We start from the raw sequence: 17,683 nt of genomic DNA, 5'->3' as shown, positions 1-17,683 counted from the left end.
TATGGGGCATTACTACTGTGTTGTCATAATGTTTGTGGGACATTACTACTGTGTGGTCATAATGTTTATGGGGCATTACTACTATATGGTCATAATGTGTAAAGGGCATTACTACTGTGTGGTCATAATGTGTAAGGGGCATTACTACTGTGTGGTCATAATGTGTAAGGGCAATTACTACTGTGTGGTCATAATGTGTAAGGGGCATTACTTCTGTGGGTCATAATGTTTATGGGGCATTACTACTGTGTGGTCATAATGTTTCTGGGGTATTACTAATGTGTGGTCATAATGTGTAAAGGGCATTACTACTGTGGGTCATAATGTTTATGGGGCATTACTACTGTGTGGTCATAATGTGTAAGGGGCATTAATACTGTGGGTCATAATGTGTAAGGGGCATTGCTACTGTGTGGTCATACATTACTACTGTGTGGTCATAATGTGTAAGGGGCATTACTACTGTGTGGTCATAATGTGTAAGGGGCATTACTACTGTGTGGTCATAATGTGTAAGGGGCATTACTACTCTGTGGTCTTAATGTGTATGGGGCACTACTACTACTGTGTGGTCATAATGTATAAGGGGCATTACTACTGTGTGGTCATAATGTGTAAGGAGCATTACTACTGTGTGGTCATAATGTTTATGGGACATCACTATTGTGTGGTCATAATGTTTATAGGGCATTACTACTGTGTGGTCATAATGTTTATAGGGCATTACTACTGTGTGGTCATAATGTTTATGGGGCATTACTACTGTGGGTCATAATGTTTATGGGACATTACTACTGTGTGGTCATAATGTGTAAGGGGCATTACTACTGTGTAGTCATAATGTTTATGTGGCATTCCTACTGTATGGTCATAATGTGTAAGGGGCATTACTACTGTGTGGTCATAATGTGTAAGGGGAATTAATACTGTGGGTCATAATGTTTATGGGGCAATACTAATGTGTGTTCATAATGTTTATGGGGCATTACTACTATATGGTCATAATGTGTAAGGGGCATTACTACTGTGTGGTCATAATGTGTAAGGGCCATTACTACTGTGGGTAACAATGTTTATGGGGCATTACTACTGTGTGGTCATAATGTGTAAGGGGCATTACTACTGTGTGGTCATAATGTGTAAGGGCCATTACTACTGTGGGTAACAATGTTTATGGGGCATTACTACTGTGTGGTCATAATGTTTATGGGGCATTACTACTGTGTTGTCATAATGTTTATGGGACATTACTACTGTGTGGTCATAATGTTTATGGGGCATTACTACTATATGGTCATAATGTGTAAAGGACATTACTACTGTGTGGTCATAATGTGTAAGGGGAATTACTACTGTGTGGTCATAATGTGTAAGGGCCATTACTACTGTGGGTAACAATGTTTATGGGGCATTACTACTGTGTGTTCATAATGTTTATGGGGCATTACTACTGTGTAGTCATAATGTTCATGGGACATTACTACTGTTTGGTCATAATGTGTAACGGGCATTACTACTGTGTGGTCATAATGTGTAAGGGGCATTACTTCTGTGGGTCATAATGTTTATGGGGCATTACTACTGTGTGGTCATAATGTTTCTGGGGTATTACTAATGTGTGGTCATAATGTGTAAAGGGCATTACTACTGTGGGTCATAATGTTTATGGGGCATTACTACTGTGTGGTCATAATGTGTAAGGGGCATTAATACTGTGGGTCATAATGTGTAAGGGGCATTGCTACTGTGTGGTCATACATTACTACTGTGTGGTCATAATGTGTAAGGGGCATTACTACTGTGTGGTCATAATGTGTAAGGGGCATTACTACTGTGTGGTCATAATGTGTAAGGGGCATTACTACTCTGTGGTCTTAATGTTTATGGGGCACTACTACTACTGTGTGGACATAATGTATAAGGGGCATTACTACTGTGTGGTCATAATGTGTAAGGAGCATTACTACTGTGTGGTCATAATGTTTATGGGACATTACTACTGTGTGGTCATAATGTTTATAGTTCATTACTACTGTGTGGTCATAATGTTTATGGGGCATTACTACTGTGGGTCATAATGTTTATGGGACATTACTACTGTGTGGTTATAATGTGTAAGGGGCATTACTACTGTGTGGTCATAATGTATAAGGGGCATTACTACTGTGTAGTCATAATGTTTATGTGGCATTCCTACTGTATGGTCATAATGTGTAAGGGGCATTACTACTGTGTGGTCATAATGTTTATGGGACATTACTACTGTGTGGTCATAATGTGTAAGGGGCCTTACTACTGTGGGTCATAATGTTCATGGGGCATTACTACTATATGGACATAATGTTTATGGGGCATTTCTACTGTGTGGTCATAATGTTTAAGGGGCATTAATACTGTGTGGTCATAATGTTTATGGGGCATTACTACTGTGTGGTCATAATGTGTAAGGGCCATTACTACTGTGTGGTCATAATGTGTAAGGGGCATTACTACTGTGGTCATAATGTTTATGGGGCATTACTACTATATGGTCATAATGTTTATGGGGCATTAATACTGTGTGGTCATAATGTTTATGGGACATTACTACTGTGTGGTCATAATGTTTATGGGGCATTACTACTTTGTGGTCATAATGTTGATGGGGCATTACTACTGTGTTGTCATAATATTTATGGGGCATTACTACTGTGTGGTCATAGGACCTCATTCAGAGCTGCTCGCAAAATGGGGGCGGCCACTTCCATTTTCTGAGCCGGCCTCCTGGCCGCTCGCTAGGCTGTGGGTTACCACCCACAGCTTAAACGAGCGACCAGGATGATGGTCGCGATGGTCAAGACCATCGCGACCATTGGGGTTTGCAATGAGACCCTCGAGGTAGGGTCTCGTATGCCACAAGCCCCAGAGAGCTTTCGGCTCTAACAGAGCCGGAAGCTCTCCCACTGACATCACTGGTGATGTTAGTGGGGCCGCCCACAAACGGCAAGCGTTCGCTTGGGAACGCCTCCATTTGTGAAACAACCCCCTGCCACGCCTACAAAATAGGGCGAGCTGTTGATCAACATCGACAGCCGCCCCTTTTGTTGTGAGCCCCGGAGCGAGAGAATTTCTCTCTCGCTCCGGGGCTTGCACACGCGCAGTGCGGCCACTGCGCATGCGCACAGCCAAACATCGACCCGCTTGCGAGCGCTCAAGCGCTCGCGAGCGGGTCTGAATGAGGTCCATAGTGTGTAAGGGGCATTACTACTGTGTAGAGCATAGATTCCCAACCTCGGTCCTCAAGGCACACTAACAGTCCTGGTTTTAGTGATATCCATGATTGTCCACAGATGGTTAAATCAAAATAACTGAGGTACTAATTAAGTCACTTGTGCTCAAGTATGGCTATCCCTAAAACTTGGACTGTTAGTGTGCCTTGAGGACCGTGGTTGGGAACCCCTGGTGTAGAGTAACGTGTATAAGGGACACTACTATGTAGTGTAATGTGAATAAGGGGCACTACTCTGTCTCGTAATGTGAATTTGGGAAACTATAGTGTGGTCATGCCCTTTCCCTGTGAGACCACGCCATTTTTCATTGCTGCACACCTCCAGCGCACACTGTCCCTGTTTACAATATGGGGGGGTACTAATGCTCTTTTTGGCACAGGGCACTAAAATGTCTAGTTACAGCTCTGAAGTGGCGTTTCATTTGATATTGATATACCTTGGTTTCAACGATAATATTCTTGACTGTAAAATTTTTGAAGTGCACACTCTGGTATGCTAATGTCTGCCCCCGCTCAGCCAGCATAGAGACGTCCACTACTGCCTTCTCACATCCGTAATACCTCACAGTCCTGCATATACATCTGTAAAATAGAAGCACATCGGCCCATCATGCACAATTACAACAGGTCTGACCTGTCTCAGAATTTGCAAGTCTCGTTGCACTAAGTGAGTACTCAAGCTGCGTAGGCAATCACAGTGGCTAATTTATGCATGCCTATGCAATGGCGTTCATACAGACAGGCACGCCTGCGTTTCTGTAACCACTCCCCCGTCACCACCCCCAATGCTCACGGGCTGTCACTCACTATGCGTCATTAATCGCAGTGTGATCGCCATGCACTTGGCCCCAAGACCTTTAGGGGTCTATTTACTAAGCAGTGTTAGGAGACAGAGTGAAAAGTGATAAGGAAGTGATAAGGTGCCAGCCAATCAGCTCCCACCTGCAATCTCACAGGCTGTGTTTGAAAAATGACAGTTGGGAGCTGATTGACTGGCACCTTATCACTGACTTATCACTTTTGACTCTGTCTCCTAACACAGCTTAGTAAATAGACCCCCTAATTTGATGTGCCATGCTCAGACAACTGCATCATAGAAATATGTCACTCATAAAATTCATCCTTCTGCTATTTACAGATATTAATATAAAGCAGAAAGTCTCTGCAAGAGTAGCATGCCTTTCTGTAATTAATAAGCATGTCATAAAACAGCAGGGAGAAAGAAATTACCAACTGCCTAGAGCCATGAATTATAGTATTGTACTTTATATTACCAACCACCTGGAGCCAGAAATTTGTGCTGTAACTGTAATTACCAACCAGTGGCGTAACTTCATCCCAGGTGCCCGGAGGCAAGATAAATGTTGGTGCCCCCCCCACATTAAAATATACTACCCCCCCAGCACCTATGCCAGCCCCAGCTGCCGCTGCCCCCTATGCAGTTCCTTTTATACAATGCCCCCAGTAGTGGACCCCCTATGCAGTGCCCTCAGTAGAGGTCCCCCTATGCAGTGCCCGCCTATATAGTGCCTCCAGTAATGGTCCCCCTATGCAGTGCCTCCAGTAGTGGTCCCCCTATGCAGTACCTTCAGTAGTGGTCCCCCTATGCAGTGCCCCCAGTAATAAGGCCCCTGTAGTGCCCCCAGTAATAATGCTGCTGTAGTGCCCCCATATGATGCCCCCAGTAGTAAGACCCCTGTAATGCTCCCTGTAGTGCCCCAGTAGTAAGGCCCCTGTAGTGCCCCCAGTAGCAAGCCCCCTGTAATAAGCCCCCTGTAATTCCCCCAGTGGTAAGCCCCCTGTAGTGCCCCCAGTAGTAAGCCCCTGTAGTGCCCACAGTAGTATGCCACCTGTAATAAGCTTCCTGTAGTGCCCCTAGTAGCAAGCCCCCTACAATGCCCCCTGTAGTGCCCCCAGTAGTAAGCCCCCTGTAATAAGTCCCTACTAGTAAGCCCCCTGTAGTGCCCCCTGTAATGCCCCCCCAAACGCGCGCACCACACACACATACCAAAAAAAAAAAAACTTACCTTAAACCCCGTTCCAGTGCCTGCTGCCGTCCGTTCCCGGCACCCGCTCCTCGGAACTATGGGAGTGATGTCATGACGTCATTCCCATAGTGCACTGCGGGACCCGGAAGCCGGAGCTCAGGTGTGAGCTCCATCCTCCGGCTACCGCCGGGGGGAGAGAAGGAGCCGGGCGCCCGCTGGTAACACACTCAGCGGGCGCCCGGCAAATGGAGGGTGCAGGCGGTGAGACCGCACCCCCTGCACCCTCCGTAGTTACGCCACTGGAAGTGGAGCGCCGATCAGCGGCGCTCCTTCTCCATGCAGCTCCGGGTGACAATGGAGCCAGGTGCCCCCTTCAGGGCTGGCACCCGGCGGCAAATGACTCCATTGTCTCCGGGAGTTCCGCCACTGTTACCAACTGATGTAAACCGATGCTCTATCTGTGGTTAGAATCAGTCCTGAGCCTGGAACTACCACAGGGCCTGTATAATTTTTACCTTCTTTTTCAAGGGCTCTACCCACCCCCTGTGATGTAATTCTGTGATTTGCAGCATTATACCACAGTGGGCAGGGCCATGACTACGCAAGTCACAGTGAATTGCTTCATCATGTTCCCACCAACTTCACAGGTGATCTGGGAGAGTTGCTTAGTCCGCCAAATTTGGGAGTCATTAGGGAATTCCGATTGAGTAGGCAAATATGACCTGTGTCCACCAACTGCCAATATGGCACAGTGGCTGTATCCGTGGAAACATATAGTAACTCTACCAATAGCTACAATTACATTGTAAAATTGTTTGGGAGGGGCCATCTTTACCTTCTGTTTCATGTCATTGTATATTTATTTGTATCACAATCCCAATGATATTTTAATAGTAAAACAATCATAAATTGCTCTTTTATAGCTGAGGCAATAAAAGATCTTTGTACTTTGGATCCTTAATTTTATATTTCCATTTGGCAAGATTTCTTACTTATCTTTTAAAATAAAACCTTTTTCTATCAGATGAAAAGCCAAGTGGAAACTTTAATTTAGGCAATCTTTACCACCCTTCACTGCTGAGGTTTTCTCACTCCTGTGCTGATCCTATTTTCCATTTATGCACTTGGCATAATGCAATATGAATATGACAAATTTATTTATGCAGTGCACTGTACCCGCACAAATTAATTCTACCTTTTTTTCCGGAAGGCCTTGTATTTGCTATAAACATCCTTACATTTAACCAAAATGGCCAAAAAGTGTTATTTTTTCTATAATTGAAGTAAAAGAAAATGTATAAATATATATATATATATATATATATATATATATACGTTTTATTTTATTTTAAACACAACACAAATATATACTTTGTGGTTCTTGCTTTAGCATTAATCCAAACAGAGAATCACAGGCGACCACCAGGAAATAACTACTAGGGAGCTGAATCATGGGAAAGACAGCACGTCTCTCTTTTATATGTGGTGCCCACATGTGCAAATGTCATGATGGGGGTTATTGGGCACATGGGACCTGATTCAAGTTGAATCGCAAACTGTGATCATGGCTGAGATTACGCACGCAGTGTCTCACTGCGATAAATGCTAATCCATTGCAATCACTATGCCATCGCAGCACAACATAAGGATGCCCACCTTACCTTACACATATCCGTAATACGGTGCTAACCTGCGAAACCATCGGTAACATCGAGTACCACCAGAGCCTCACGCACACTTGCACCAGGTCAGAACTTACTCAGTAGGTACGCAGTGAGAGCTCAAGCTGTGTATGCCATCGCAGTGAATAATTTATGCACGCCCCTGCGACGGCGTTCAAACGCACTGACACACCTGCATTTCGTCGACCACCCCCACGCCACCTCCCACAAACGGCACTTGCAGTCAATCACTCTGCGATGGGTCTACGTAGCCACTGCGATTGCAGTCCTGTTCGCAATGGGTGGTTCGCAGTGCGCTACATGCGCAGAACGTAACAATCGTCCAATATCGTGCATAATTGCAATTGCAATCCAACCTGAATCAGGCCCATAGTGCCTTCTGCCCATATATGAAAAACTAATGTTTTCCATAGCGCAGGGTAATATTGTCTGGTGATGACAGGTTATTATCAGACAGTAGCTACTAGTAGGCCACAATATTTGAAGAGGTGTCTCCCTACCAGTCGCCCAGATTGGTAGGGAAAAAGTGCATTTATTTTTTGATTTATTGCCCCGTCTCTGCGGAAGCTGTATTTGGCCATTGAGTACCAATTATCAGCGAACGGGATTAAAGGCATTTAACTCACCTAATAGAAGGTAATTGTATATGTTTTATATTGGATAGATATCACACAGTGTAAACTATTTGTTATTTTCTATTTTTGCTTATATCTCCAGTTCCAACCCCCTGTAGGGTGTTCCATGCCACAAGGAGGAGTCACAATGCAGACTCCCAATATGTCTTTCAAAGCACAAATTTCACCTATCACAGGCAAGGCTATCTCCATTACAATTACAATCAATTATGAATGCAGCTGCAAGGCTTATCTTCCTTGCCAAATGTTCATCGTCTGCTGCCCCGCTCTGTCAGTCCCTCCACTGGTTGCCGGTTTTCTACCGTATTCAATACAAAATACTCTTACTTACACATAAGGCTATTAACCAAACCACACCAACATACATCTCTTCACTCATTTCTAAATATCTCCCTACCCGCCCTCTCTGCTCAGCACAAGATCTGCGTCTCTCATCCCCACGCATTACTTGCTCCCATTCACGGTTACAGGACTTTCTTCGGGCTGCACCCACTCTATGGAATGCCTTACCACACACAATACGACTTTCCTCTAGTCTCCAATCCTTCAAGTGATCCCTGAAAACTCACCTCTTCAGGCAAGCTTATCAGATCCCCTTTCACAGTCCACACACAACCTCACACATCGTCTTTCTCTCACATCCTCATGACATTTGGCCTACATTCCGGTGTAAATGGGTCATGCAACTGTGCATTCTGGCTGGACCAAAATGCAATATATAGCACCTAACCTTGTGTATCAATGCCTATTTCCAGTGGCGTAACTAGGGCAGGGCGAGCGGGGTGCTTGCCCTGGGCGCCGTGGGACCGGCGGCGTGGGGGGGCGCCGCCGGCCATGGTACCGGCCCGCCCGCCCTAGTTAGCCACCAGTGTAGCGCCGACCGCAATGAGTGCGGTCAGCGCTACACATTTACACAGGACCGGCGCTAGGCTTCCAGCGCCGGTCCTGTGCTGCACACCTGAGCCCGTTCCCTCCCCCTGAGCGCTTGCCCAATAGTGCCAGGAGGTGGGCTCAGGCTGTGCATAACACACGCATCGCCGCCAGTGCTGGCGGCGATGCGTGTGTCAAACAGCAGCCAATGAGAGTCAGATAGACTCTCATTGACTGCTGCAGCACCCACTGAGCCGGGCTTCCGTTCGGCTCCTGCAGTGGGTAATGGGACAGACGTCATGACGTCCGTCCCATTATGCTGAGCGCGCCAGCCCGGGAGGACTGGCGGGTGGCGGCGGCGGGAGCGGCGTCGCGGACTGGAGGAGCAGCAGCAGCAGCGTGGATTCAGGTAAGTAAGTTTTTATATATGTATTTTTAAAAACCTTTCAGCACAACGGGGGTGGCTACCACTGGGGGGACCTCTACTGGGGTGGGGGCACAACGGGGGGGTGTGTGGCTACTACTGGGGGCACCATTATTAGGAGGACCTCTACTGGGGGGGGCTATTACTGGGGGCACCATTATTAGGAGGACCTCTACTGGGGGGGGCTATTACTGGGGGCACCATTATTAGGAGGACCTCTACTGGGGGGGGCTATTACTGGGGGCACCATTATTTGGGTGGACCTCTACTGGGGGCACTGCATAAGGGGATACCACTACTGGGTGCACTGCATTGTGGGGACTGCTACTGGGGGCACTGCATAAGGGGGAACACTACATAGGGCACTGCATTTGGGGGGACCACTACTGGGGGCACTGAGTAAAGGGAACTAATTGGGGGCTGTATAAGGGGGACCGCTACTGGGGATACTGTATAAGGGGCACTACTATGGGCCTGCATAAGAGGGACCACAACTGCATACTGGGGGTACTGTATAAGGGGTACTACTGGGGTTAAGGTGCATATGGATAGGAATGTTCAGCGCGAAAATAAAGGGGTGTGTCATGTTGACACGCCCCATTTTTAAGTGACCACGCCCATTTTCCCCCGCACATCGGGATGTTGGGGGGGGGGTCTCCGTTTTCAAATTTGCCCTGGGCTCCAAATACCCTACTTACGACACTGCCTATTTCCCTATAGATTGTAAGCTTGTGAGCAGGGCCTTCCTACCTATATATCTGTCTGCTATTACCCAGTTTTGTTCTATTAATGTTTACAATTGTAAAGCGCAACGGAATATGTTGTGCTATATAAGAAACTGTTAATAAATAAAATAAATAATTAAATAAGTTTAATTCATCCCTTCTCACACTGAATTCACACAGTGGGCCTGATTCAGAGCCCCTCATAAGTGGCTGCTCATTCGCTCTGAGCGGTGTTCGCACAACTGCGCATGTGTATGGGTCGTAATGCGCATGCGCAAAACAGTAATTGCGGTCGGAAATCGTGCGCTCGTAAAACAGCGAGGGGCTGCTAATTTGATTGACAGAATGTACCATTTGTGGGTGGTAACAGGGGAAGGTGCTTGAAAACGGGGGAGTGGAGATCCGAACGCAGGCGTGCCTAACGGTCAAAAGGGCGTTTAATGGGAGTGCATAATTAGTAAAGGATCGTCATCGACCACGTCACTTGGTTGTCTTCTAGCCTGAACTGCTCGCAGTAATAGCGGGAAGAAAATCCTACCACAAACACTGCGAGCAGTTCAGATGCCTTTCGATGTTCCCGATTAATCTAATAAATACCGGAGATGACGTGTGATGTGAACGGCAAAGGGGCGTCTTTACAAAATAGCGAGCACATTTTTCGGATGCTCGCTCAGACATAGAGGCGTCAACACACCGCAAAGGGCGAGCCCTCAATTTAAATATCCGGCCCCTTTTTTAGAACAAGCATCCGCAAATAGCGTCCGGCTCTGAATCAGGCCCAGTGTACAATAGGTTTGTCTTTTTTTTCTTCTAATTTTTGGTAATGATTTGAGATGTGGATGAATTCAAATAGGGAGACACCAGTTCACCCTAAAATATTTTTTTCCTGCCTTTATCACAGGGTGAATGCATAATATTTTACACTTTTTTTAAGTGTATCATGTAATATATATTATACAGGGTTGTAAGTAAATCAGGCTTCAATTACCCTAAAGAAACATGCATAGAATAAAAGGAGGAGTTTTAGAGTTCGGCTGTGTGAGTGGATGGTTAGGGTTAGGCACTAGGGAAAGTGTTAGGGTTAGACTGAGGAAGGGAAGGGTTATGCTGGGTACACACTTAAAGATGTGTACCCATCCGATGTCTCATGTGGCGGGTCCCAGCGGGGGTGCCAGTATTGGCAAGTGCGTACACACCTGCCAATGCCAGGAGCGACGGCGCGACAGTGGGGGCCACGCTGCATTCGGCAGCATGGCCCCCGCTGACGATATATCGCCCCTCAGACCTGCATGCAGGTCCGACACGCGATGTTGCTGACTATATGCGGGATCGCTCAACGTCAGCGAATAGCGAATAGGGGAGGGTTAGGCACTAGGGGAAGTGCTAGGGTTAGGCTATGGAAGGGGAGGGTTAAGGTTAGGCTGCGGGAAGGGAGGGTTAGTCACTAGGGGAAGTGCTATGGTTAAGCTGCAGAAGAGGAGAGGAGGGTTAGGCTGCGGGAGGGGAGGGTTAGGCACTAGGGGAAGTGCTAGGGTTAGACTACGGAAGGGGAGGGTTAAGGTTAGGTTGCGGGAGGGGAGGGTTAGGCACTAGGGGAAGTGTTATGGTTAGGCTGCAGAAGAGGAGAGGAGGGTTAGGGTTAGGCTGTGGGAGGGGAGGGTTAGGCTTTAGGGGAAGTGTTTGGGTTAGGCTGCAGAAGAGGAGGGGAGGGTTAGGCAGCGGGGGGGAGGGTTAGGCACTAGGGGAAGTGCTAGGGTTAGGCTGCAGAAGAGGAGGGGAGGGTTAGGCAGCAGGAGGGGAGGGTTAGGCACTAGGGGAAGTGTTAGGGTTAGGCTGCAGAAGAGGAGGGGAGGGTTAGGGTTAGGCAGCGGGAGGGGATCGCTCGTCAGCGAATAGCAGGTACACACTGCCAGATGTGGACGATATGTCATCTGATCCGCCAGATTGGACGACATATCATCTAGTGTGTACCTGACTTCAGGCATGGTGGAAGTGTTAGGGTTACATACAATAAATAAAAAATTACAGCACTGATAGAGGGTAATAATCTTAATAGATCTTATTAAAACAGATGAAGTACAATCAATTAAAAGAATATAGAAAAATTTATTAATAATATATAAAAACATACATAACATGTATGGGCCAGTCTGTATTAAAGCTACCCTTGCATGAAATAATGGTACTCAAGTTGATATAAATGTCAATGTCTTATTGCTCTATGACTCCTTTGAAATAACAGTGGAAAGAATATTAGAGATTCCAATTAGATTTGTCTCTACCAACTCACGATGTATAGGGATCCAGAGAATATCAAAGCGGCATCACGCTTATTGAAGAGTCCCTTGGAGCGGTGAAACACAAATATAGTCCATGGGATTCCTTTAGAAGCCACTGTAAAAGTCCATCTGTCGTTTGGTGAATACCCAGACAAGAAATTGAATGGTCCATGGAGTCTGTTCCAAATTAGAGCTGACAGCAATAGAAGTGTATCCAGAAGAGTCTTCTTCATGTAGAGGGGTGCTCAATCCTCGAACGCGTTTCGCTGGGTAACCCCCAGCTTTATCAAAGGTGATTGTATGTTGGAGTATTGGGGATATTTATACAGAGTCAATATGGCCACTAATTGCTCGCACATGAGATTAATTGCACTTCATCCTTAAATACACATTAAAAAGAAACAGGTTAACACCAATAAAGAATCCTAATTATGAGGCAAACCTTTTATTATTCAAAAAATAAGAGTTTAAATATACAATAAGCATTTCCGTCCAGAATTTTATCTCTCTGCTTGTATTAAGCCAATCATGTGATGTAAACAAGAGACCATGTGATATTACTAAGTCACATGGTCTATTGTTAACAGGAGGACGTCACATTCGGCCTGGTATTCCAGAGTGTTACGGAGCTGAAGGCGGGGGACCAACCATGTGATTGCCTGCCCGTATTTGCGCACGCGCCCTGCGCTGATGTTATCCATACTATGTACGATGCATACCAGCACTAATCGGCGTCCTCCTACTTCCTTTTCACTTCTCGCGATCCGCGAGTAAGGGCAACACGTGACTCTCATGTGTCACGAGACCGCCATCTTAGATATGGTTTTTGCCCTGAATAAAGATGGCTGTTTTAGATTACTTAGCCGACAAGATAAATTCAAGTGACATATATGTAAAACATATTAAATGTTTACATAAATATCAATATAAGCCCAGGATTTATTATAATCACAATCCTCAGATTGGATATATAGCATAAATGCCTAATCGCCATAATGATTATGGCTTTACCCTTAACAAACATGGCGGATTTAGTATCGTGTAATAAACACTATTGCGGTCTAATCTATATAACTACAAACATATGAAGATAACAATTATAACATAATACAAATTACATAAGATCATAAAGTATGGAATATATAGATAAATATTCCTAAATAGATGTTCATTTATAGAGGGGTATATAACCACCATACTTAATGAGTCACGACTGATATTTTTAATGGATCTTGATACTTATTATATCAGATCATACGATGGATCAACACAATATATTATGTGACCATCTAACGTCACATCATAGCTATTGTTAATTCAATTGAGACCTACTATTTTCAGTAATCATAAACTCTTCGACACTCTATAATTCCCTATATTAGGTCTATAATTATATATTATCTATCCATACTTAATTCTTAAAGTTCCAATAATTATAAATGTATTCAGTTAGAAAAATAAACAAAGGGACTAGGTCTAAAACCAGCAATGTCATTGTTGGGACTATTGGCATTAAACATCTAAAGCAGCAAATGATGGATTACATCATCAAAGTTCTACACATAGTATATGGAGAAGAAAGATACATTTATAAAACTACATTCAATTCTACCGATTCATTTAAACCATTTGGATGTAATGTATCTAACTTAAACATCCAAAAGATTTCTTGAATAAAAGACGTTTAAATCTGTCGCCTCCTCTTTTCGTAACTGATATATGTTCTAATCCCGTAATTGTCAAACATGTCGGATCTCCGTTGTGTTTCTCATCATAGTGTTTGGATACACTATGATTGAGATTCCTATTTAGAATATTTCTACGATGTTCCATGAATCTAGTTTTGATTTTTCGAGTGGTCCTTCCTACATAACGTAAATTGCAACCACATGTGAGTAAATATATAGAAAATTCAGTATTACAATTTAGGAAACTCCTAATATTAATCTGCTCTTCATTCCCACAAACTATAACCTTAGTAGATTTTTTCACGTGTTGACACGTAGTACATCTATTCCCTCCACACTTATAGAAACCACACGTTGGCTTTAGCCAAAGTGGGCCAGAATTGACAGCGTCACACTTCTTCTTAATTGTTGGAAGCTTTAGATGACTCGGTGCCAAAATATTTCTTAGTGATTTATTTTTCTTGAAAATAAAAGTCGGTTTGATAGGTATGCAGCCTTGTAGGATGTTATCCTGTCTAAGAATGTTGTAGTTATTTAATATTATTTGTTTAATCTTCCCATATCGGCTATTATATGTTGTGATAAATGCCAAATTACTATCATTATTTTTATTATTTTCCTTCTTATCTGAATTCTCTTTGATTTCTTTTAATTTTTTGGTGTAAGAGAGTCTCTCTAGGTGTTGCTCTGGTTTCGTTCAATGCTTTTTGAATAATAAAATCAGGATATCCCCTAGATAGGAAAGATTGTGCCATATCTTTTGCTTGGATCTCAAAAGTAGTTGGATCCGTGCAATTTCTCCGTAAACGGAGAAATTGACCCTTGGGAATATTCCTCTTCCACGCGGCACTATGTTCGCTTTTGTAATGTAGGTACGCATTTGTTCCAACTGTTTTATTATAGTTGGACGTATGAATGGTACCCTCTTTTATCTCTAGGGTTATATCAAGAAAATTAATTAAAGTGGGGTGATAAGTATATGTGAACTGTAAATTATAATCATTAGTATTCAGTGATGTGACAAATGTGAGTGCTGTTTCTAAATCACCATCCCAAATAATGAATAAATCATCAATATAATGGCCATAGAGGACCAGGCGCCCGCCGAGCCCGCCTCCCCACACATGTTGGTCCTCAAAGTGACCCATGTATAGGTTAGCGTAGCTCGGCGCGAACCTGGTCCCCATGGCCGTTCCCATCACCTGTAAATAGTGGGTGTCCAAAAACATAAAGTGGTTGTGACGTAAAATAAAAGAAATAGAATCCAACGAAAATTGAATGTGTTTCTCAGACAAATCATTATCCAACTTCAATTTTGCTTCTATAATTTATAAACCCTTATCGTGAGGTATGTTTGAGTACAAACTCTGTGCATCCAGAGTGAGGAATGCATAAGATTCCTTCCACTCTAGATCATTTATTAACCTCAAAAAATGGGTAGTATCTTTAATATGTGATTTTAACTGAGAAACACGTGGTTGTAAAAAAGTGTCAACATAATGTGATAAATTAGAAGAAAGGGACCCAATACCTAAAATTATAGGACGACCAGGAGGTGCTGTGAGGGACTTGTGAATTTTTGGAAGGTGATAATATATAGGAATAATCGGATGTTCAATTAAAATAAATTTATATTCTTCTCTTGATATTACCCTATCCTCAAGTGCCACGTCTAAGAGATTTATCAAGGTGGGGAGATAGAGTTTATGGTGCATACACACGATCAGATTTTTTCTTCAGATATGGACGATAACGATTTAAAAATCGTTCAGTCGTTCATATCTGAAGGAAAATCGTTCATATCTGACATGCCTGAACGATGGACGATCAACGATGCGCGTTCCCGTTTGTCAGATAACGATATCTGACATCTGATGGGTTTGCAGTCAGACTTGGACGATTCCATTCATTTTAATGCAGTCAAAAATCGTTCAATCGTTCAAATCGTGCAAATCGTTCAAAACTTTGGTAAAATCGTTCAAATCGTTCAAATCGTTCAATCGTTCAGTCGTTCATCTGACAAATCTGACAAGTCTGACAAATCTGACCGTGTGTACGCTCCATAAGAAGGGTCCAATGTTAATTTACAGTAAAAATTAGAGTTATCAAGTTGGCGAATAGCTTCAGTTATATAGTCATCTCTATTCTGTATCACCGGGCCCCCCCCTTTATCAGCCTCCTTTATTACTATTTGAGTATCCTCAGTTAGTCTACATAATGCTCTTTTTTCCCATTTGTCCAAATTAGACTTACGTTGATGTATAAATGGAGAATGATCTTGTTTACATAATTGTTTGAAATTATCTAGCGTTGTCTTATAGAAAATTTCGATATTTGCACTTTTGTATTTCATTGGATAGAAATCTGATTTTTTTCTTTACAGTTTCTTTGTTGATATTATAAAGTTTCATTATGGGATCTTGATTTGGCACTTCCCCATTCTCTCTAAGGAGCTCATTAAGGATATGAAGAGTTTGATCATCGTCCTTATCCAGTATGATAGGTAGAGCTTCCTCATCCTGTTTTACTATACTCTTTCTGATAAAGTATCTTTTTCTACAGAGGGTCCTAATAAACCTATTGAGATCTGTAAAGAGCATAAAAATATTAGGTGTTGCTGTTGGTGCAAATTTTAGACCCTTAGTGAGTAAGGAGATCTCTCCAGCTGATAGTTGCCTAGATGAAAGATTGAATATATTCTTACTCTGTGGGGGGTCTATTTTGTTTTAGTCTTTTCAATTTCTCCTTCATTCCCCCCCTTCTACCTTGATACTTGGTTCTCTTGGTCTTTTGGGAGTCAAATCTAGCCAATCTCTGTTGGATGTATATTCTTTTGGGTGTCTCCTTTGGTGGGTCCCTAAAAAAACCTCAGAGTTGTCAGTTGTAGACAATCTGGTCTGTATATTTGGTTCTTTTGGTCTTGCACCTGTCCTCCATTGACTGGGCTCTAGTCTCTTTTCATGTTTTGGGGGGCCATTCATTATAGAGTCAGAGGGATCCAACCTGATCCTGGTTTGGAAAATTGGAAAACGTGCCCATCTAGCTGCACGTTCAAGACTATGTGTAAATGCAGGACAGTGGACAGTGAGGACAGTGTCTATCAGGGAAAATGGGAAGAGATTTTAGACAATTGTTCCTTAAAACTTATGTAAATTGTAATCGCATATAGAAATGATAAATCCAAAGAGATAGAGAAAGAAATAGATTGTCTAAAAAAACAAATTAAAACCATTTGAAAATTCAAGGGAATTTAAGGAAAGAGACAAAATTGTGATGGATATAATGACCAAATTTGAACAACATATGATTGATAATAAGTGTAAAAAATTTAAAAGAGATTTAGAGGACTATAAAAAGGGTCAAGTTAGAACTTTTAGGACTGTGAATAAAGAGAAAATGAACACTAAAACAAAATTTGTGGCTAGATGGAGGGAACCACCAGCACCACCAAGTAGATCAGGATATCACTATAGAGGATTAGAACGGAGGAATTCTTTTAGAGGGCAAACCAGGATCAGGTTGGATCCCTCTGACTCTATAATGAATGGCCCCCCAAAACATGAAAAGAGACTAGAGCTCAATCAATGGAGAACAGGTGCAAGACCAAAAGAACCAAATATACAGACCAGATTGTCTACAACTGACAACTCTGAGGTTTTTTTAGGGACCCACCAAAGGATACACCCAAAAGAATATACATCCAAAAGACCAAGAGAACCAAGTATCGAGGTAGAAGGGGGGGAAAGAAGGAGAAATCGAGTGGTGCCCTGGGGATGGTCCCTGGGGATGGTCCTTGGCTGAATTTTTTTGGGGGTACCCTGCTTCTCGGATGTGAACCCCTTAATGTTAGGGACGCCAGTATAGAGGAACCTTGACAATTGGCCTGGCGCTTATTCATATATTTGCAAATGTATGTAACTAATACCTCTGAATCTCTATTATTATGTAGGATTTAAGTATTTTTTGTTGATTTTGCTACAGTGTGCTGGAGGGCAAATCCCTTTTTTCTGTGTTCAGTGTAAACCCCGCCCTTTACAAGCACCTGTGCTAAGTCATTAATCTGATCTGAGCAACCACCACACTTTTTGTTTGCAGTCTTGAGGGTTAGGCTGAAGAAGAGGAGG

This window comes from Taudactylus pleione, unplaced genomic scaffold, assembly GCF_031769625.1.
Source record: "Taudactylus pleione unplaced genomic scaffold, aTauple2 ptg000093l, whole genome shotgun sequence".
Taxonomy (NCBI): domain Eukaryota; kingdom Metazoa; phylum Chordata; class Amphibia; order Anura; family Myobatrachidae; genus Taudactylus; species Taudactylus pleione.
The sequence above is the reverse complement of the archived record's forward strand: the minus strand, read 5'-3'. Positions refer to the sequence as shown.